The 23,463-nt window shown below is 36.3% G+C and overlaps 1 protein-coding gene and 1 non-coding gene across 8 annotated transcripts in view; both read right to left on the bottom strand.

Annotated features, from left to right (window-relative positions):
• Window positions 1-23,463, bottom strand: part of LOC120417143 (protein winged eye) — a 370,323-nt gene that overhangs the window by 192,796 nt on the left and 154,064 nt on the right. The gene's annotated exons all lie outside the window — the stretch shown is intronic.
• Trnal-cag (transfer RNA leucine (anticodon CAG)) lies at window positions 8,235-8,317 on the bottom strand. Its single transcript has one exon. It is a non-coding gene; the product is annotated as a tRNA-Leu (tRNA).

Raw genomic sequence — 23,463 nt, forward strand, 5'->3', positions numbered from 1 at the left:
TGATGCTATTATTCGATTACCATAATCACTCACCCCACACGAATAGCGACACAAAAGCACACCAAAAAATTAACCTGAATAATCACGACTTCGCGTCCCCACTTCCAGCGCACCAATGATGCTATTATTCGATTACCACAATCACTCACCCCACACGAATAGCGACACAAAAGCACACCAAAAAATTAACCTGAATAATCACGACTTCGCGTCCCCACTTCCAGCGCACCAATGATGCTATTATTCGATTACCACAATCACTTACCCCACACGAATAGCGAAACAAAAGCACACCAAAAAATTAACCTGAATAATCACGACTTCGCGTCCCCACTTCCAGCGCACCAATGATGCTATTATTCGATTACCATAATCACTCACCCCACACGAATAGCGACACAAAAGCACACCAAAAAATTAACCTGAATAATCACGACTTCGCGTCCCCACTTCCAGCGCACCAATGATGCTATTATTCGATTACCATAATCACTCACCCCACACGAATAGCGACACAAAAGCACACCAAAAAATTAACCTGAATAATCACGACTTCGCGTCCCCACTTCCAGCGCACCAATGATGCTATTATTCGATTACCACAATCACTCACCCCACACGAATAGCGACACAAAAGCACACCAAAAAATTAACCTGAATAATCACGACTTCGCGTCCCCACTTCCAGCGCACCAATGATGCTATTATTCGATTACCATAATCACTCACCCCACACGAATAGCGACACAAAAGCACACCAAAAAATTAACCTGAATAGTCACGACTTCGCGTCCCCACTTCCAGCGCACCAATGATGCTATTATTCGATTACCACAATCACTCACCCCACACGAATAGCGACACAAAAGCACACCAAAAAATTAACCTGAATAATCACGACTTCGCGTCCCCACTTCCAGCGCACCAATGATGCTATTATTCGATTACCATAATCACTCACCCCACACGAATAGCGACACAAAAGCACACCAAAAAATTAACCTGAATAATCACGACTTCGCGTCCCCACTTCCAGCGCACCAATGATGCTATTATTCGATTACCACAATCACTTACCCCACACGAATAGCGAAACAAAAGCACACCAAAAAATTAACCTGAATAATCACGACTTCGCGTCCCCACTTCCAGCGCACCAATGATGCTATTATTCGATTACCATAATCACTCACCCCACACGAATAGCGACACAAAAGCACACCAAAAAATTAACCTGAATAATCACGACTTCGCGTCCCCACTTCCAGCGCACCAATGATGCTATTATTCGATTACCATAATCACTCACCCCACACGAATAGCGACACAAAAGCACACCAAAAAATTAACCTGAATAATCACGACTTCGCGTCCCCACTTCCAGCGCACCAATGATGCTATTATTCGATTACCACAATCACTTACCCCACACGAATAGCGAAACAAAAGCACACCAAAAAATTAACCTGAATAATCACGACTTCGCGTCCCCACTTCCAGCGCACCAATGATGCTATTATTCGATTACCATAATCACTCACCCCACACGAATAGCGACACAAAAGCACACCAAAAAATTAACCTGAATAATCACGACTTCGCGTCCCCACTTCCAGCGCACCAATGATGCTATTATTCGATTACCATAATCACTCACCCCACACGAATAGCGACACAAAAGCACACCAAAAAATTAACCTGAATAATCACGACTTCGCGTCCCCACTTCCAGCGCACCAATGATGCTATTATTCGATTACCACAATCACTTACCCCACACGAATAGCGAAACAAAAGCACACCAAAAAATTAACCTGAATAATCACGACTTCGCGTCCCCACTTCCAGCGCACCAATGATGCTATTATTCGATTACCATAATCACTCACCCCACACGAATAGCGACACAAAAGCACACCAAAAAATTAACCTGAATAATCACGACTTCGCGTCCCCACTTCCAGCGCACCAATGATGCTATTATTCGATTACCACAATCACTCACCCCACACGAATAGCGACACAAAAGCACACCAAAAAATTAACCTGAATAATCACGACTTCGCGTCCCCACTTCCAGCGCACCAATGATGCTATTATTCGATTACCATAATCACTCACCCCACACGAATAGCGACACAAAAGCACACCAAAAAATTAACCTGAATAATCACGACTTCGCGTCCCCACTTCCAGCGCACCAATGATGCTATTATTCGATTACCACAATCACTTACCCCACACGAATAGCGAAACAAAAGCACACCAAAAAATTAACCTGAATAATCACGACTTCGCGTCCCCACTTCCAGCGCACCAATGATGCTATTATTCGATTACCATAATCACTCACCCCACACGAATAGCGACACAAAAGCACACCAAAAAATTAACCTGAATAATCACGACTTCGCGTCCCCACTTCCAGCGCACCAATGATGCTATTATTCGATTACCATAATCACTCACCCCACACGAATAGCGACACAAAAGCACACCAAAAAATTAACCTGAATAGTCACGACTTCGCGTCCCCACTTCCAGCGCACCAATGATGCTATTATTCGATTACCACAATCACTCACCCCACACGAATAGCGACACAAAAGCACACCAAAAAATTAACCTGAATAATCACGACTTCGCGTCCCCACTTCCAGCGCACCAATGATGCTATTATTCGATTACCATAATCACTCACCCCACACGAATAGCGACACAAAAGCACACCAAAAAATTAACCTGAATAATCACGACTTCGCGTCCCCACTTCCAGCGCACCAATGATGCTATTATTCGATTACCACAATCACTTACCCCACACGAATAGCGAAACAAAAGCACACCAAAAAATTAACCTGAATAATCACGACTTCGCGTCCCCACTTCCAGCGCACCAATGATGCTATTATTCGATTACCATAATCACTCACCCCACACGAATAGCGACACAAAAGCACACCAAAAAATTAACCTGAATAATCACGACTTCGCGTCCCCACTTCCAGCGCACCAATCATTAACTCACGGTGGGTAAGAAGGGGATTATTATGCAACTTGCATGCACCTCGGAAATTCCTTCTGGAGGTTTTTGGGGGGACTATTCTGAGTCAGAAAAATCGATTCCCAAAATATTCTGTCGGTGAAAACTGGTTTTATCTCGATTTGAAGTTAAAAAACCTAATATATCACCTAAAACCTCATAAATACGTTTAAAATCTCGGTCTAACTCTGGACAAAGATGCACATTTTCACCAAGATATCAATTTTTGGTTCCCAAAATATATTCCTGACATAGTACACCTCAAAACGATCCATTACTTGAGTCCCAGCGTCATTAGGAGGTGTAAAATAGTGTTATTTCTAAAAAAATATTTTCAATTTGCTCTGGTAAATAAACTGACATGTCTGAATTCAAAAACTAATGTTGTAGCATTGTTGCAAACAAAATGAAGAACAATTTTGCAGAAAAAAGAATGACATTTTATCCATTTTCAGTAAAGTTGTGTCTATTTTAGTGGGACAATTGCTGCCAATTTTCAAAATTCTACTACGCAGCTACTACGATCATACTCAGTAGGATGTAACAAAAATTACATTTTGGCGGTCATTCTGGGGCTTGTTACGGAGGGGATACTGAGCTGAAATCCCAAATATGAGCTTGATTGAACTCAACAGGAGCATGCTTTTTGCACTTGAATTTATAATGGGATTCAACACGTAAATTTTTTTTTTCAAGAATGTAGATTTTTTTGTCATTTTGGCCACTGAAGCGTTTATTTTTAACATCATTGGCGTGTAGGACAGATCCTTGCGCATTTTTTGGTATATAACATTAAAGTTTTGAGCAAAATGAAATGGCGCAACGCCTATCTTTTCTGCTGGAACGTTTTTTTTCGAAAAATTTCTAAACTTTGATGGCCTGTTATATATACCAAAACATGCGCAAGGATCTTTCCTACACGTCAATAATGTTGAAAATAAACGCTTTAGCGGCCAAAATGACTAAAAAATCTACATCTTTAAAAAAAAAAATTACGTGTTAAATCCCATTATAAATTCAAGTGCAAAAAGCATGCTTCTGTTAAGTTCAATCACGCTCATATTTGGGATTTCAGCTCAGTATGCCCTGCGTAACAAGCCCCAGAATGACCACCAAAATGTAATTTTTGTTACATCCTACTGAGTATGATCGTAGTAGCTGTTAATAACAGAAATGAGTTAAATATCGAAGAATTTTGAAAATTGGCAGCAATTTTCCCACTTAAAATAGACATAACTTTACTGAAAATGGATGTCATTCTTTTTTCTGCAAAATTGTTCTTCATTTTGTTTGCAAAAATGCTACAACATTAGTTTTTGAATTCAGACATGTCAGTTTATTTACCAGAGCAAATTGAAAATATTTTTTGAGAAATAACACTATTTTTCACCTCCTGATGACGCTGGGACTCAAGTAATGGATCGTTTTGAGGTGTACTATGTCAGGAATATATTTTGGGAACTAAAAATTGATATCTTGGTGAAAATGTGCATCTTTGTCCAGAGTTAGACCGAGATTTTAAACGTACTTTTGAGGTTTTAGGTGATATATTAGGTTTTTTAACTTCAAATCGAGATAAAACCAGTTTTCACCGACAGAATATTTTGGTAATCGATTTTTCTGACTCAGAATAGTCCCCCTAACAACCTCCAGAAGGAATTTCCGAGGTGCATGCAAGTTGCATAATAATCCCCTTCTTACCCACCGTGATAACTGTTTAGAGCAATAGTTATATTTTTTTATTATTTCAAGTATATTTAAATACAACTTATCACAATTAGTTGCATCTAAATTACAAAAAAAATGAATTAAGTAATTTCCAACTCCAATTTGCTGTTTCATTTAATTTTAATATTTATGTTGAAGAAATTTACAAATATATTATCTTAGTTTTAACAGTATTTTCAAACCATTTGTAGCTCAAAATGGCTATGGAGAAGAAATTTTACAACCTAGTAAGAAACTCAACAATGATTTAAATGTTGTTGGAAAATCCTAAACAATAAACATAAAGTTTTGAGTTAGCTTGTATTATACAAAAATAAAAATTTACTTAATCCGTCCATACTTTCGGTGCCTACGGTAAATTTTCAGAAACCTTATCCGATTTTAATGAATCTTTCTAGACATGTCCAGGGCTCATAAGCCATTTTTGTGTATTTGGAGTCAGTGGCTCTCTAGACTGACTTTTAAGAAAGGTGTAAGCTATTTGAATATTGATTTATCTCATAATTTAGACATTGTTTTATCTCGAATCTCAAAGTTTTATCTTGTTGGAAATTTTGCGAGCTATCTACACTGATAGAAAAATGCACTTCATTTCTTTGAGATTATTAAATTTAATTGATTAAAAATCAAATCCAAATAAAACTCACGACTCGTTCAAAATTTGTGTGAATATTTGTTAATTAGTTGATAAAATATCCCGCTCTTTTTGGCATGTCATTTTTTGAAACTTTTTACGTTTAAAATTGGTTCAAACAAATCTCTTTTGTTGATACGTTATTTTCAACACCTTATTGATACTTTGAACTTTTAAATGCGATTTATGGAACCCAGAGTCAAATGTAATCAATTTGAGATACATCTTTTAGCCATTGTCAAAACTGAGTAAAAACACACACATTTAATACTGCAAAATATTTAATGATCGAATGTTGACTGGAAATGCTTTACTTTTACCCACAAACATCGAATCTGTGCAAATAAATTGATTTCACAGCATCTCACTGAATATGAGCTTTGATAAACAAAAAATCTCTTTAAGGTTCATGCTTAAACCACGTGGCCTTTTGAGAGGGAAGGGCAGAAAACCGCACTCTATAAAAATTTCAAAATGTTGTATGAGAAAAAATTGCATAGTTGAAAATTTCAAATTTGGAGGCCAAGTGGTTTATATACGACCCCTTATTTGAAAAAAATATCAGTAATTTTTAAAAAATGCTTTGAAATATATTCAAAATTGTTTTTTTTTATCTCTAAACTCCTTCCCGCCCAGAGCAAAACCGAGATTTTTCGTAGATGTAATTTAAATGGCTGCAAGATAATATTCAACATGATTTGATTAATTGTAGGGAAATTCTTATATGTTTAGCTGGCAAAGGACTCGGTCCTAATTCCATCCAATTTGATGATTTTCACTATTTCAACAACTTATTGATAGAAACTTGCATGCTCACTCCCTACTAAGCTATTTATCATCAGATTTCAGTTTTAAAAGCTGTAATCAAACGTCAAAGTGCTGAATAACATGCTGTTTCCCTGGGTTGTATCTTGTTGAAAAATTGCCATTTCGTTGAGATATTTTATTTTTAAGTAAAAAAATAATGGTAATCTGGAGTAACCATGGGCATAAGGGAGTTGAAGAAAGGTTCATTTAGATATGAAGCAATAGATATTATTTTATTTGAATTTTCAGATTTCTTTGTATTTTTTGTACTGATTCACCAAAATCAGTTTTCTTAAAAATAAAATAGAAACAGTGGAAAAGTAGGTTCTTTTACTAGGGGTAATATACCCATATCCGTCAGACTAAGCTTTTGGACCTTTTCTCGTCACTTTTGCAGTTTGCCGCTATTCAAATAACATTGTTAGGTACATCAACAATAGAGAGTTTCTTGCTCACTTTTAATTAAGCTATTTATTATGTCGAAGTTTGAGTTTTAGGGACAAAACTTTAACATAAACCGGTCAAAAATGGGTCGAAATCACCACTTTTTTCAGAAAACTTGTGAAGAATAAACTCAAACCCCTTATGTTTCTACATCAAAATGTTTGCTTTTGTCTTCTCTTAAATTTTTTAGTTAAACTCTAAAAGTAACCCTGCATAGTTACAAAAACACGTGATTTTAAAATGAAAATGTCTGTTCTTAATGAAAAAATTACCTCCCTGGGTTACTGCCGATTCGACAAGTCCATAAAAATTCCCATAAAATTACATGTTTCTCGATTTTTACAGGTCCAATTTTACACAAAAGTTCGTTTGTCACCAAATTTCTATCTTTTCACGGTTTTGAGCTACAAATCACTGAAAAACGAGTCTCAGTAAAAATAAAAATAAATATATAAACGGGATCGTTTCGCCCCTCCGTCACATGTACAAAATCTCAAAAATTCACATTTCCGTTTATTTATTAAATCCTTTGAAAAGATTCACTCCTGAAAGTTTCATAAAGATATTTCATGATTTAAGTGAGTCGAAGATGATTTAAGTTTAAAGTTTTGCCATGCGCAAAGCGAACCGTCACACTTTGTGAGCGTTTTTCTCAAAACACCGAGTTGATTTGCGGGTGCCACGATATCTCGAGATGGGATGAACCAAATTGGCTGAAATTTAGAGTGAGGACTCTCAAGACATATCCCGTGTGCATGACAAAGCCCGATTTTGAAATTTAGGTTTTTAAAAAATAACAAAAAACAAAAACTGTTGATTTTATCATTAAAAACAAAAATATTTTTATTTTTTTTAAAATAAACTTTTTGAGAATCGGCCTTTGTCATGCACACGGAACCCGTTTAGTGAGTCTTCACCAAAATGTTGAGCCGATTTGGTCAACGAAATGTTGAGATATCGTGGCACCCGTTTTTTTAAACTGCTAACTTAAAATAGTCATATCTCATAAATGTCTTCATATTTATTTTGTTAATAGATGAAAATGTATATTTTAATGCCCTGAAAACAAAGAAAAAAAAAATAGTTTGTGCCCATAGCAACCCATGACATTTTTGCCAATTTACATGTATGTTACCCCTTAAAACAAAGTTTCGCGGAAATCTAAGAGGGATCGGGGCAACTGCTATTTGAGTTGGCGGAGAATAACCTGAATAGGTCTTTTTTATTTTCAGAATATATATAAAAAAAAAATTTATGTTTTGCCCTGTAAACTGCTTGCGCTAAACAAAATTGTATTCAATTTGGAAATGTACACGAGCATCTTAAAGTAGGTATGTCGAAACCATGTCCCAGTTCTGAGAAAATGTGGCAAAAGTGATAAGATAATTCATTTTAATGTTTACCAGCTTGTTTCAATTTTTTTCGCGTTAAATCAGGTAATTTGTTTTGAAAATATTTTAAATTGAAAAGATAACCGAAAGGTCATTAACCTTAATGACAACACATAATTTGAAATGCTATCAATAATTTGCTGCAATCACACAGCTCACAAACGCGATGCATGGCAAAAGGAAATCCTGTCAGAAGTGGGATTCGAACCCACGCCTACAGAGTAGACTACGACCTGAACGTAGCGCCTTAGACCGCTCGGCCATCCTGACTTGTGATTTTCTCTCTGTAAGCTATGTTCGATACAACTTCAGAATTTTTCATCATTCAAAATCTAGCAGCTGACATGTTTAAGGTTATGCTCCGTCACATGCCATCTACCAAACTACCAGGTAGAGAGTTGCATCAACGGGACAGGCGGCAATAGGGGGATGGCGTCGCTATTTTCAGACCACGTTTTCCACTTTTTCTCCATCGAAACCGACTACTTTATCGACTTCATTTTGCTGGGCGAGATAGGGCGCCGTCTATTTTTAGACGATGACTCAGCACTTTTCCACTCTTGCACTTTAAAAAACCAGACGGCAGCACGATGTAACGCCACGTCCCTATGCTAGATTGGTTATGATTATGCACGAAAGCATAAAAACTGACCATCGCGGCAGCATAACTTTACCCCACATGCAACACGATGACGACGACGGCGATTGGTAGCACAAAAACGCGCTCGCACGGGTATTTATAAATTATAGAGTGGAGGGGCTAAACTTTATTTAAAATAAACTGTTCGCTTTCGTGATAATAGACCATTATGCGCAAGGGCAAAACTGACGGCGGTTAGCCGAAGAAGACGAAATTAACCTCTCACATTGAAACATTTTATGAATAACCGTTTTAGCTTTCAGAAGCACCGCCGGAACGGAATGAAGGAGAGTTTAGCTGCATGCCTAGTTGAAGGTTAGCTTCTCCTAGAACGATACGATATTCGTGCGACTCAATTTTGGGGCCAGCGATTATTGACACGAAAACTCTGGGAAGAACCCCAAAAGCCCCTCCCTCCCCTAAGGGGGAGTAGCAAGCGTAGCGAAATCATCACTTTGCAATCAAACTGTCATCGCCGGTGACAGTTGATGGGTAATTGCAGACCCCGTCTGGTCTTCAAACAGCGGGAGCTGAGAGGTCTCGGTCACCGCAAGTGTGACCAAGGTTCACAGAATCAAAAGGAGGAAGGGGAAGTTGCAACCAAACCGAGCACTTCTCCGCGTATTGGCAATGCGCATAATTTGTGGAGCATAAAGTTACTTTCTCGCGGGTAACGAGAGCTCACTCACGTGCAACACTGTAATACTGAAGTATTAGGGAAGCATAATTGAATCACATAAATGTTTTGAAAGTTCTTTAATTTAAATTTTGATTTTTTTTAAAGGTTTCCATAAGCTGTTATAAAGAACCTTTTTTTTTTTTTTTAAAAAAAACTCTATATAATTTTATATTGTTGTAATTCTGTAGCAATTTGCATTGTATTGACGAAAAGTTTTATAAGAATAAATTGTCCTAAGTTCTCCAATGACTAATTTCTTCCCGAAATATCATAAACTAAAATTAAACTATAACTAAACTAGATAGGAAACCCAGCACGCTTAGTACAAGAGAGAACAGAGGCATCAATTTGTAGAACAAAGCATTTTGTTCAAGTAATATTGAATGTTTGGCTATTTTGAAATGTTAGTCTTTATTTAAAAAAAAAAATGAAAATTTTGTTTTCGAAAAAATCGGAAAATTTCACGAATGTTTAATTTTTTAACATTGAAACTCCATTAGTTGCTGAGATATCGATATTAGAATAAGGAGGGTTGTTTGGGTGAGACTTAGAAAACATAAATTTTCCTGTTTTTATATCTTTACATGGCAATATCTCAGCAACTAAAGGTCATATCAACAAAGTTCAAAAAAGCAAAATATAAAGAATTTTCTCAGCTCTTCAAAAATATTGTTTTCAAAGTTGGGCAAACATGAGCACTGGTTTTAAAAAATGAATAACTGCGACTATTTTCAAAAAAGATACTTAAAAATGGCTATTATTCGAAAACGGCGCACTTAATCAAAATTTCACTAGAGTACTTTTTGATTGCAAATTCGATTTTACATCGAAAAATGAAGTTGAAATTTTTTGCGACCAATATTTCGATTTTTTTTAAAATCAGTATTGATTAAAAAAACACAACTCAGTCAAAGATTTTTTGCACATTCTGGAAATTTCTGAAAAGTTGGCATTTGATGTCTCCTAAAACATATCAGAAAATTAAAAAAACCAAAAATAGTGTTTTGTGTAAATCAAGTTTTAGTGACAAAAAGTGAAATTAAAAATCACAGATTTTTGAATTTTTATAAATCATTTTTGTATGGACAGCTGCCAAATTTGTATGGAAAATTATATGGCCAAACTAATGATGCAAAATGGCTTCTTTGGGCATACCGAAGGCACCAAAAACGTTTCAGACGGATTAAAAAATACAAAAAAATCGAATGACCGAAATCTCAGAGAATTGCTCACAGACATTTGCTCAGAATTTGATTCTGAGTCGATATGTTAACGTAGAGGTGGGTCTACGAGGTCAAATTACGAAGTTCAAGTTGGCAGAGAAGGAACCTTATGTAGACAGATTTTGGAGTAGAAAATGTTCAATATTTCCTCTATAAATGGATAAATTTCAGATCTTCTTTTGTGCAATCCTTATTCCACAAAAATTGTGGAAAATTACATCGAAAAAGAGATTTTATTTAACCATCCACATCTATCAACATTAAAACTAAGAATCTTTGAAAAAGTTTTTATTGCAATTCTTGATGGTTAACTGTTTAAATGACAAATACCTTTTTCCATTTTTGAGAAGAACATAGAACCTTCAAAAAATCCCTCGATATCTTCTTCTACACCCAAAGTTAAAGAACGAGGGGATAGTCCTCACGAAAAGAAACGTGAGGAAAGTACTATTTTGCGAGAGTATAGTCCTCTCGCGTGCTCATTCGTTCATTGGAACAGTTCATCCTATGAGTGGCTTACATGGACAAATGACTATTTATATATACTATATACTATTAATAAAATCTGCATTAAAATTTAAATTCTATATCATATAATTTAAATTAAGTTTTGTTCTGCATTTTCATAAAAAATGTACATTTTTTCCCCTGCAAAAACCGCATCCTTAAAAAACTAGCTATAACAGTACCACGCCTACCATCATTCATTCCACGGGACCTTTCGTGTTTGTGCTCGTTGCAGTGTTCGTGTAAGGGTATTTTTTATTCATTCTCATTTTTTTTTGCTGCTGCTGCAACCCGCAAGGCACACGAGGCACACGGCAAAATTATGGGTTTGATGGCGGGCTCTCTCTCTCTCTCGCCACTCTGCATGGGATGCCCTCAGGGGCCCAAATCGGCCATTGATCGGATATGTGAATCGGCCGGCGCGGTTTTCCCCCCTTACTCGGCAGAACTCCGTTATAAAGTGTGCTACACACGCACACACACACACACACACATGTCAGCAGGTGAAGAGATAGTGAGAGATTCCACCAGAAAAAAAGTCCTCTCCCTGGGAGTATCAAATTTGCTTTTTAATTTCATTCATTTACTCTCGCTTTTTTTTTGCTGCTTGAAATGAGGTTTGGCAATGTTTTATTATTTTTCAGATCGATTTCCAGATCTGGTGAACGAGAAATACAGTAAATTACTGCTATCAAGGTGCACGGCCACCGTTTTATTAGTGTTAATAAAAAAATGATAACGGCACTCCGATGGAATGTTGAACTCGTTAGATTTATCAATGAAATTCAAATATGGTGAGCAAGGCAATGAGCGTGTTTCAGAATAAAAAAAAATCCTTTGAAAAGGTCAGAAAAAGAAAATAAACTTGGTAATGGTGGAATGCAACTAGTGTGAATAGTGTTAAGTTATAAGTTTTGAGCACATCTTTTATGTCAGAAAAAATGCGTTATTTTCCCACTAAAAAATGTCTTTAAATAATTTTTTCCGTTATAATGACACTTTTTCAGTCTAAATTGAGGTAATATTACATCATGAAATAGGTAATATTTAACCTTCAAATTTTACACAATCGGAATCACACAAGTTATAAACAAAAAAATACTTGCAACTGCCAAAAATTAGATACATTTTAAAGTTAATGAATAATGATAAATCGAGCTAACCCTTATTTTTTTAAATTTCAGATGCATAATTACTAGGCCGTCCCAAAAAAATGAAAATTTGTCAAATCTTCGGTGCTCACCCCTAGAATGATAGATTAGGATGTCAGGAACAATGTTTTCATACAACAAAAAATTCCCAAAAATGGTTTACAACTCGCGCGCGGAGCTTGAATGAAAAAAGTGCATTTTTCGAGGATTTTTCAGAGTGATTTTTGAAAATTTTTGGCTAAAAAAATACAATTTTTTCTCCCTAAAACGCCCTGCTATGCCCAAACACAAGCTTTTATGGACTATGTCTGTACAGGAATTAGTTCAGGGGACATAACTATAACTTGAAGCCCAAGGCGACCAAATTTGAATGTTTTTGGTATGATTGTTACGCGCATTTCTGTAAAATCCTCGAAAAATGCACTTTTTTCATTCAAGCTCCGCGCGTGAGTTGTAACCCATTTTTGGAAATGTTTTGTTGTATGAAAACATTGTTCCTGACATCCTAATCTATCATTCTAGGGGTGAGCACCGAAGATTTGACAAGTTTTCATTTTTTTGGGACGGTTTAATGATTACCATAATTGCGCATTTGCTTATTTTTTATCATGAAACTAGCACGCCATTTGATTATTTCAATTGATATTTTTTTGTGTTTTTTCAATAAGTTCCAATAAAAAAATTATCCAAAACGTTTCAAATCTCGCTTGAAATCTTGAAGCCTTTATAAAGAAAAGTAGAAATGTTTTTCAGTTGTGGATATTTTTCTGCTTTTATTACAGTGCCATCCCGTTTTTGCCAACACGACTATTTTGAGCAATCCCCTCGTCAAAAATTACCGATTTTGTTTTATTATTTATTATTTTTTGACTTTATTTTTCTTCTAAATTGTTGATCAGAAACAAATCTAAAACTTCACACAATAATGAACAATTTCAAAATTGATGTTGATTTTCCTTTTATTACGTAACGAAAAAAATGGATTTTAAGACCCCGTAACAAAATTTCCATACAAATTTGAAAAAAATGTGTTTGAAGCGTAACGTAATAAAAGTACGCTCCCCAAGCAGAATTGTTTGAAAAATTCGTGTTGCCACAACTATTTTTTGGTTTTTTTCGTTAAATCATGTCTAGTTTTTAAGTATGCGCGAAAATCATAAAAATTGAAAAAAGTCGGCAAAATCTAATTAGATTTTTAGTTGCCATCCGAGAACTCGACAAAAAGATTATAGGCTATATTAAATCTGATAATGGTGTCAGATTTTGTGACATCAAAAATATTTAATCTTACATCGGGAACTGGTGATATTTTCTTAATTTTTCGTTAAGTTTCACACTTTTACAATTTTTTTTAGGTAAAATTACTTAAAAAAGAGGTGACTTTTAACCAACCAAATTTCAACCAGAATTCAACTTTTTTGTACTCTGAAAGTAATTTCAGAAGTTCCCCAAAAAAATCTATGGATTCTTTACTAATTCTATTCAATTAGGTCACTTTTTAATCTTTGTTATTTTATTGAATTTATTCTGCGAACTGGGGCAATGTCCAATGTTTACATACGTCCACGGCAATGACTGTTTACCAACGTTCACTATGATTTTCAAAAATAAAATCAATAGTGATTTGAAAAATAATTTCCTAGAAAACTGTCGATTTTAATTCTAGGGTGACTTTAATAGCCTTTGCGTTTCTTACAAATTTCAGTTCACAATGTATATAAATGTTAGGCTTAGAAAATAAAATTTTTCGAAATTGATAAAAAATCATGAGAAATAGTTTTTTTTATCAAAATATCAATATTTAATGCCACCATTAATACACATAGCACTAAATCAATTTTGTAGCATTGCTCTATTTTTTATGTAGGCCGTTGTAAATACTTTTCAAAGAGCCAGTAATTTTGAAGTTATTTTTGATTTTTTAGAACTGGAACTTGAAAAATTTATTCAAACTTTTCTTAGTGTAAAGAACCCGATAATGCAGTTGTTTGTCGACTCGAACTCATTTTCATTGAAAAAACCTGACTCTTAGAGAGTATTTTTCAAACTTTTCAAACTTTTGCTTGGTGAGTAAATTCTTTAAAAAAATTAAGAAGTTCATTTTTCGAGTGATTTTATAGCCTTTCCTCAGTAAGGTGAGGAAGGAAAAAAAATGTTTGATTCACTTTTTTATTGAAATCTGTCTGGTAACCCTACCCAAATCTAACGTCAAACAAAGACTGCTGCCTGACACTTTCACAAGTGCGAGAATTTCCCGATAAATTATGGAAAATTAAATTTTCCGGATGCAAATGAAGAAAGGAAAAGCAGAGAACCTTCACAATCAGTGAAATTTCCTCCTTCCCACGCCGGAAGAAACTTTTCGAAATTTCTTCGTTTGTTGCGTCCCAAACCCGGACTACCGTGGAAGAGTTTGGCGAAGAAATTTATTCCCCGGGAGTCAAGCTGATGATTACGACTTCTACTGAGAGCGAGATTAGAACGGCTGCTGCTGCCCAGCAATAGAGATGCTAATTTACGGACTGTTCCTTTGAACCTCCGGCAGCTGGCAGCGATTCGCTTGTACTGCCCCTGCCGACAAACGAGTTCCTCACTTCGGGAACAGCTCGTCGGAAGATGTGACCTCCACCGATGGGGAGCAAAAAAAAAAACACTCACCGGCACACATCCGAAAACCGGTCGCCGTCGTCGTCTTTGTCGCGTACGGGTTTTGTCGGCCGTCGTCTTCAAGAGATCCGAATCTGATTACTATCGGGGACGACTTCGCGAAGACGACGGCGACGTTCGGTGGGATTCGGTTACTCTCCGCCAAAGAGAGAAAGAAAGAGTGCGATAGCGACCAGGCTGGCAGGATTCGGCGGAGCAGGTTGCCTTGCGTGTGTGTGTTGACGCCGCTCCGATGACCGGTGCCGAGCGGCAATCGACCGCGCGCTGGACGAACACCGCGTCGAGTACCGCCGAACGTCAACGACGAGCGCTTCTTCAGCGGGGCTCGTGAAGACCGACGATGAACTGCGAGTTCTGCCCGGATGGCTTCTGAGTTGGTGGGACGAAGGTCCACTTGAGAGCTGCGTGTTCTAACGAGATAGATATATAACTTCAATTTGATGGAATTCAATAGATTCAATAGAATTCAATTGTTAAAAAAATCTAGTTAAGCTCAAGATTTGAAACCAGCTTCACACCATTAACTACAGAAATTGTCTTTAATCGAAGATGAGAACATCTTCACAAAGTTCTAGATTTCCTTAAAATACAAGAATGTTGCAATTTCGATAAATTCTTCTTCCAATACCAATTTCCTCACGCTTTTCATCAATTTTCGAAACATCAACTTCACACTAACAAAAATCTCAAAGAAGAGTCCAAGTGGAGGGTTGTTCAAAGGCGAGCAAAAACCCGTCGGCAACTTCAACTCTAAGTCGTGCCACACATTGGCAAGAAAAGCAAAAATGCTTCAACTTGTGGAATTTAATTAGAAGTGTTCCTGGGCGCTTTCGGAAGTTTTCCTTTTTCCACCACCCGTTTGAAAGAGAAAGTTTTCTATCGATGCCCTTCGCACCACCCCCACAAACTTCTTCACAGCTGGTTGTGAAATATTTGATGAGCGGACGAAGAAAATTCATCGCTTTTACCCCAGTTGTTTGAAACGCTTGCAAAAAGGTAGGGAAGGAGGTGAACTGTCAAAAGAAAATAGTGTGCTACAAAGTGGCGTGAATTTGAAGAAGGAATTTCACGAACATACCCGCTTTCCAGCTGTTAAAATTATCTGCAAAATTCACCTACAGAGTAAAAATGTAAATTTTTTTTTTAAACTCTGTTTTATAAAAATTGTTTGAAAAAAGACTATATATTAAAACAGTCCCATCAGACAAAGCTAAAAATCATCGCTGTCGTGCTAACTTGTCGCACGTGCATTTTGGGCCAAATTGAGGTAATAACGCCATTTTTGTGCAGCTCACAGGGCCTCAACTTTAGACCTTCACAGATCCCCAAAATCTGATTTCAATCCTGAGATATTCAATAAAACCGGAAAAACTCCGTGCATTGTTGTCACTTTTCATATGAAAGAAGTTTCAATCTTGTCGTGGTATCTTGACACACCCTGAAAATTAATGTTAATGTGACGCGTTTGACACAAGTACGAGCTCCGTTAACATTTGTTACTATAACTCGGAACTCCAGCAACCAAATTCTACCAAACTTTGTCAACCAAACAAAACGTGTTTGTTATTGTTTACATTGCGTGCTCTATTTTTTGTTTATTCAAGGTCAAACATTTAAACGCGTTTTTCTCAAAACGTCGAAATGGCGGGTCCGACAAGATAGCATGACAGCGTCGAAATGATTTTTTTTTGCAAATCCGCAAACGAGGTTCACCGAGTTGGATAAATACGACGAGTGCTGAAAATAATCTAGTTTTGTAACGAGTTCCATACAACATTTTTTGCAATTCCGAAAACACCCATTGAATGAAATTCTAAGTCAAATTTTCATGTATTTTGTCAATAGATCGTTTAAATCAAAAAATGTTGAAAAGTGTTACTTTTCGAAACAAGTGCTGAAAAGTTCAACTTTACAGCACCCATTTCAGTGCTGAAAATTAGAAATTTGCAGCAGTTATTTTGAAAAGTGTTGCTATTCGATTCGGCTATTTCGTCGTTCAAGAATAACAGGAAAAGTAAGTAGTTTCACGACGGAATTGCAAAAAGTACATTTCAGCATCCATTTAAGTGATAAAAGTATAAGAAGGGTTATCAGAAGGGAAATTTTATGTAACAACATGTCAATTTTATAATTTCGTTATTATTGGTAACTTTGCGGGAGAAATTAGAAAAAATATTTGCATCACGCTTTTCCTATACTTATAACACGCAATGTCACACTTGCTCAGACCCCCCCCCCCTCCCCCCCCCTAGAGCGTGACATACTTTATGGATGACGCCTATTTAAATTTGACTTAAATGGAGTCGCTGAACACAAATTTTATCGATAAAAAAACTTTTTTTTTGTTCTTGATTAGAGAATTTCCCGGGGTTATAAAATTCCCGGGAATCGGGAAATTTTCAAAAAAAAACCCGGGAATTCATAATTCGTAATTCAATAGCAACTATAATGGTCAAAATAATTGTGAGGTTCAATTATTGCATTGGCTGCTTGTAAAAAAACATACAACTTCAAGAAAGTATAATTTTTTTCTAAATATCTGTCATTCAATTCGTTCAAAATATCAAAAAATAATAATTAGTATGTTGTATTGATAAGAAGTAGCTAGGTATAATTTTTAAATCAAAGTGTTTGGAAAGTGAGTAAAATGAATCCATGCTTCAAAACGATAAAAATGCTTTTGAATACATCTCTGTAACCAGTTTGGGAGATTATGATAAAGAATATGTTTGCATTTTTTGGGCACATTTTATATAATACGAAGTTGTTTTTTCAATTTAATCTTAGGCCCTTGGTAGCTCTAGTGCTCTAAAAATTTTCAACTTTTAACTGTCATTTCTCAAACACTTTTAAACAAATCAACCTAATCTTTCCTGCAAAAATCCTCTAAGAGACATTTAATGATACCAATTTAATTTTCTTCCAATTTGGTCAAAGTAAACAGAACGTAAAAAATATATGTTTTGATCTTGGGGGGAAGAGGTACCTTATTTTCAAATGATTTAACACATTTTAATTGTTTATTTTCATTTCATTATATCGCAATTATTGTTGCCCAACAAATAAACAAGATCTATTCCTAGATGTGAATGCTTTAGAAATTAATATCATCTGAAATAAATCTTGACATGAAATTTTGCAGACGAACTGATAAGTTCAATGAGAACTGTAAATTGAATTTGATAAAATAAAATGTAGTGCTTTCATTATTTTTTGGAAGTTTAAAAAATGTACAAAAAAATTAAGAAAATGTATACTTCCGCTTGAATTCCGGGAATTCCCGGGAAATTGGACGGGAAAATCCCGGCATTTTTTTCCCGAGACGGGAAATTGGACGCTCTATATGTGATTCGATTATCCGAATAATCGAACTTCTGATAGTCGAAACTTAGGATAATCGAGGCTTCTAATAATTGAGTCTGGAATGTAATAAAGTTTTCAAAACAATTGAAAATTTGACATTATAAATATGACTCAACAGGCCCAGCCCAACCAAATAGAAAGTTTACTGGGCACTAATGTCAAAATAAAGCATCACAATATAATTCGAATACAAATTGGATAATTTAGAATTAAAAACTTTTAAGAATCAAACTTTAACCTTCACAATTCTTTAGCTTATCAGAAAATCTATGTAAAATTTTCTCAGGAACTCGTAAACACTAATGATCACGATTTTCAATTTGAAAACGGATCGAGTCAATCGATTCTACGTGTAATATTCTTCAAAATGAGTCCTGAAACAACCTTCTATGATTTGTGGTTCTAGAAATGTCGCAGCTTGAAAATTAAGGCACAATTTTGCGAAAAAGGCGACACTTTGGAGTGGTAGAAAAGGGACCACCATTTGGATTCTTGGAGGTTCAATTGAGGTGGAAAAACCCATATGCTGTGTAAGTGTTAACCAAAATAAGATTGGTTTATAAAAAATCAAACCAAACCAGCAAAAAAAACAATATTGTCAAGTCAAGTCGGAAACATGAAAAAACTCTTCTCCTTCTTCCGAAAACGATTTCCCTTTCCTGCTCTAGATTGTCAAGCACGCCGTACACATGCTCACGCTCCGTCCAACCGACCACGGTTCATGTTTTCCCATTTTCACCGAGCGAAAGCATCGTCCTTTCCGGCGGTGTTCGCCAACGTCGTCCCAAGGACTTGCGCCACGCGGTCCTTTGATATCGGATCTATCTCCACCCCGGAATGGCCCTGCAGCCGTAACGTGACTCGTGTCCGCTCACATGAGCGCCCAAATCTGGTCAAGTTTGTTCCGGAAGGGTCCGCTTTCGGCGCTTTTTTTAATGGAATTAAAATAACACCCCACTCTTGCTTTCGAAGTCAGCTTCCGAAAGTCGTCCAGGATGGGTTCATTTTTTTTCTTCCTCTGGCCGGCGGCATACGATGCGTCCAAGCAGCTCCTCGAAGCGTAATAATCGAAAAACATTTCTGACATTGTCCGGATGGTTTTGGTCGCTGGTGGACGACGAACCTTAAAGAGCGATAGACCCGGCTTGGTCAACGACCAGGTCAACGGAGAATTCCTCTCGAACGCGCGCGTGAGTGCTTTTTTCGGTTCCCGCGCGGGGACACGTTCGGAATGTGCGAACTCGTTTGTTCCGACGTCGTCGAAGACCTTCGCGAAATTCCACCTCCGAAGGACACGACGATAAACGGCGAAACCGGTTCTTGGCGGAGAAATTCAGGACATTCGCCGCATGACTCGGACGTTTTATGGTGGAGACTTCGGAATCCGAGGCTTGGTCAGTTTGTGTGTGCATGCACACATACACTGTTGGCCACGCGGCCGTTGGGGATGGTCCGTTCTACCAGGGAAGCTGGAACGTGCCGGAGTTGAGCTGAACGAGTTGTCTGTTGCTGTTCTTTCCAGTTTTACACCCAAAACTTGAATTGCGCAAAAATTTTACAACTCTCAATTAAAATCTTGATCAAAAAAGTTTATTCATAATCATAGAGTTTCTTAAACACAATCAACCTCACTTCTCTCAATATGAACTTCTTTTTCTACCAAACAAAATCGTTCGAGCCCGCGTTTGGAGTGTCTTGTCGTTGTCGTGGACGCCATCGGTCGTAAAAGGCAATTTCCGAGCCGGGGAGAGTAAGAGAAGCTCCATAAAGCGGGAGCCCCCGCCCCTTTGCTAAGAGAGGAGTGGCAAGTCGTATCGCGGTTTGGGGCTGCTGCTGCTGCTGTGGTGTGGAAACACGATGTATACATTGCAAACCTTCTCGAGGTTCATGTAGATTTAGACGACACGGGGGAGCAGTTCTTCGAGAAGAGTTGCAAGAAGTTGATGTTGTAAAGGGAATCCTTGAAATCTTGAAAATTTAGATGTGAAAAAAGATATAAGTAAATTTACTTTCAAATTTTAATACTGTCGAGGGTCAAAAACCTTTGATTTTCAATAGGTCTATTCCCGTACTGCAGAATTCTGCACGAAATCGGCAGCAGAGCGTTCCCGTACTTTTCTGCAACAAAAGTAACTTTTCTCCCAGACAGAACTCCTGCAATGAGAGAGGCTGAAGTTGCAGCAAAACCGTTCCCGTACTTTTCTGCAAGCTCTCTCTTCTTGTTGAAAAGTGACTGCAAGTTGGTGTGATGGATGTTGAGTACACGCTTACATAAAGTTTGCAAGTTGAGTGAAATCAAGCATTTTATTATTAGTTGTAATAAATTTTATGTTTTATTATTACTAAATTGAAGTTGTCTGTTTTAAGGGACTTTTGTATATTTTGAATTGATGGATTTTAGGGGTAGTTTTTTTAGTGTCTGTTTTTATTGAGAACAGTTTTTGTTTATGTTTATGTTGTGTTATTAATGTAAATGATATAGCGATTTTTGTAGTGTTAATATTTTAACCTGACAAAAAAAAGATAATTTAAGCCAGTATTACAGCACGGCTGATACCCCAACCAAAAATTCGTATTATAAAAAAAATGTTTTTAAAATCTTTTAAACGACACATTTCTTTTGTGTTTAATAGTTTCAAATAAATATTTGTCTAAGGAATAATTTTTGATCTTCAATTGTTTTTGAATAGTCTAAATATGTGTGTTTAAATATTAGGTAAATTTAAATTTCAAATAATAAATTGTACCTTTAACGGTGCTACCAATTTGTATTCTAATATGAACCAAAAAAATTTGATGTAATTTTGTCGAATTCTTCTATTTCAAGAAATTTAAATTCTAAAATTCGGAAATTCTTAAATGCCGCCATCTTGAATCATAAAAAGTACAATTTTTTTGGAGTCATATTTAAGATAAGATACTCAGATTAGAGGTTTTAGAGATTGGAAATTCTGACAAGTTCTTAGGAAAATAGAGTACGAATATCTTTTAAAATTTGAATTTCAAAAAAAAAATGCAGAATTTTAAAATTTTACTTATTTTTGAATTTGTTTTGTTTCTTAAATTTTTTTAACTGTAGCTTTTGAATTTTTGGTGATCTGAACTCTGAAATATTCAAACTCTTGTTTTTTTATTTAGAGTTTTTAAAAAAGTAGAAAGTTTTAAGTTTAGGAACTTTTAAGGTGGAAACCTTTATTTTTTTATTTTGAATTTTGAAAATTAGGATTTTTTTTAAATTTTTATCATTTTAAAATTTTATTTTTAATTATTTGTATTTTAAAGCTTTGAACTAGGTTTTGAGTTTGTGATTTGTTGTTTTTTTTCTGATATAAATATTTGCATTTTTAAATTTCTCAAATATCTGATTTATTTTGTTTTAAGTTTCTCAATTTGAAAATACAAGTTTTTTTTGTTAAATATTTTTTAATTATGAATTTCTTAATATCCTGATTTTTTAATTTATGAGTTTCAAAATTTGACAATTTTGCTGCGTCACTGTTGTTCTTCCATGTGACATCCAGTCATAATTTATATATGTTACCCTGAATAATCTTTCAAATATTTTGCTATTAAAAAATGTATATATGGTCACTTTTATATTAAACCTTTGTTTGTCTTTTTTTAAATTATGTTTATTAAACGTACCGTCTATTCGCATTTCTTAAATTGTTTACCTAATGTAAAAAAATGAGTTGTTTATAATATACAATTTCTACCTAAGCATAATTAATTTCTAGTTTAATAAATAGTACATGCTTGATTTTTTAAATAAAATGTTGAGTTGCATTAAACAATAATGTCCCGGTTCTAGAGGTTATCAAGCTTTCAATTAATTTTTTGGCAATATTTTTTTTTATATTTTGAAATAATTAAAAAAACTTTAATACCCAATTTGAGTAAATCCACTCAACTGTGTACAATATTGCAAAAAAAGTACTGGAACGCGCTACCCAGGCAAAAGTTTTGCCGCTTCTCTCCTTGCAGAACTTCTGCAAAAGAGAGTTGGAGAGAGCGAGCTGAAAAGTACGGGAACGCGCTGCAAAAAGTGACTTATGCTGGCTGCAGAATTCTGCAGAAGCTGCTGAAATTCTGCAATGCTGCAAGTATGGGAATAGACCTAATATATTTCAAAGAACAAGTCGTTGGTCGTTAATTGTAAAAAAAAAAATGCAGTCTACCAAATTCAATGTAACGACTTTTCTTGTAACAAATTGAAACTTTTTTCCACCTTCACAAACCCACCAAAAAAACCGTCCTACCGGAACCACGTGTCTCTGTGTGACAAAACGCCTCAAACGCCCCTGCCACCCAAAAACCGTTGATGAACCCTTCCCGGCTAATCGCCGACAATCAAAGCTAATGACTGCCTGTCAGAGAACTTGGAACTCGACCGATTCGAGCGTGGAAAAACTCGTCAAGTTGCGTCCAGGGCAATACCGGTCTTGGCGACGACGACGTTGAAGCTGGTGACATCCCCGAGGGACTTACGGTGCGGAACTAATGGCCAACCTGGCGTACGGAATGGGAGGGAGGACGGCGACCTTTTATCGCTTCATAATTTCCCATTATTTAGAAATTAACACACCAAATTTTCTTAGATCAACCGGTTCCTCACTTGTGGACAGGTTGCTGAAGGTCGGACTTGTGATTTCTTGAGTTGACATGCATGACGGTTGAATTTGAGACATGACAGTATTCCACATAATTTTTTAATGGGTTTAAAATTTCTTTAAAATCATAGACTATTCTTTTCTATTGCAATACGTTCTAAATAAAAGTAAACAAAGAGCTTAAACCTGTAGAAGTTTAAAACTCGAAACAAGTTTATGGTTTTTGGGAGGGAAAATCAGCAACTACTGTATGCACCGCTGAAAGTGCAACGTGGTGCAACTCCGGTCCAGCAGACCAGATTCCGCAGCCCTCCATAGTGAAACAAAACCGTCACGCATCATCGGCCAAGTTTGCATGCGATATGTGCATCGTGTGTGTGCTTGTATGTGATGAATGACGGCCAATCTGCTGCAAAACTGCAACTGATGCATCAAACTCCAGTGCACTTTTGCCGGCCACGTAGAGGACCGCTTCGGGCTTGTTTACTTGCTCCCTGTATTACGCCTGGATGCCGTGTGGACATTGGACAGGTCCCTGGCAGAGTTGTTCCTCGTGTGGTCATACTGAGGGCAATT

The sequence above is a fragment of the Culex pipiens genome, chromosome 3, assembly GCF_016801865.2.
Source record: "Culex pipiens pallens isolate TS chromosome 3, TS_CPP_V2, whole genome shotgun sequence".
Classification (NCBI taxonomy): Eukaryota; Metazoa; Arthropoda; class Insecta; order Diptera; family Culicidae; genus Culex; species Culex pipiens.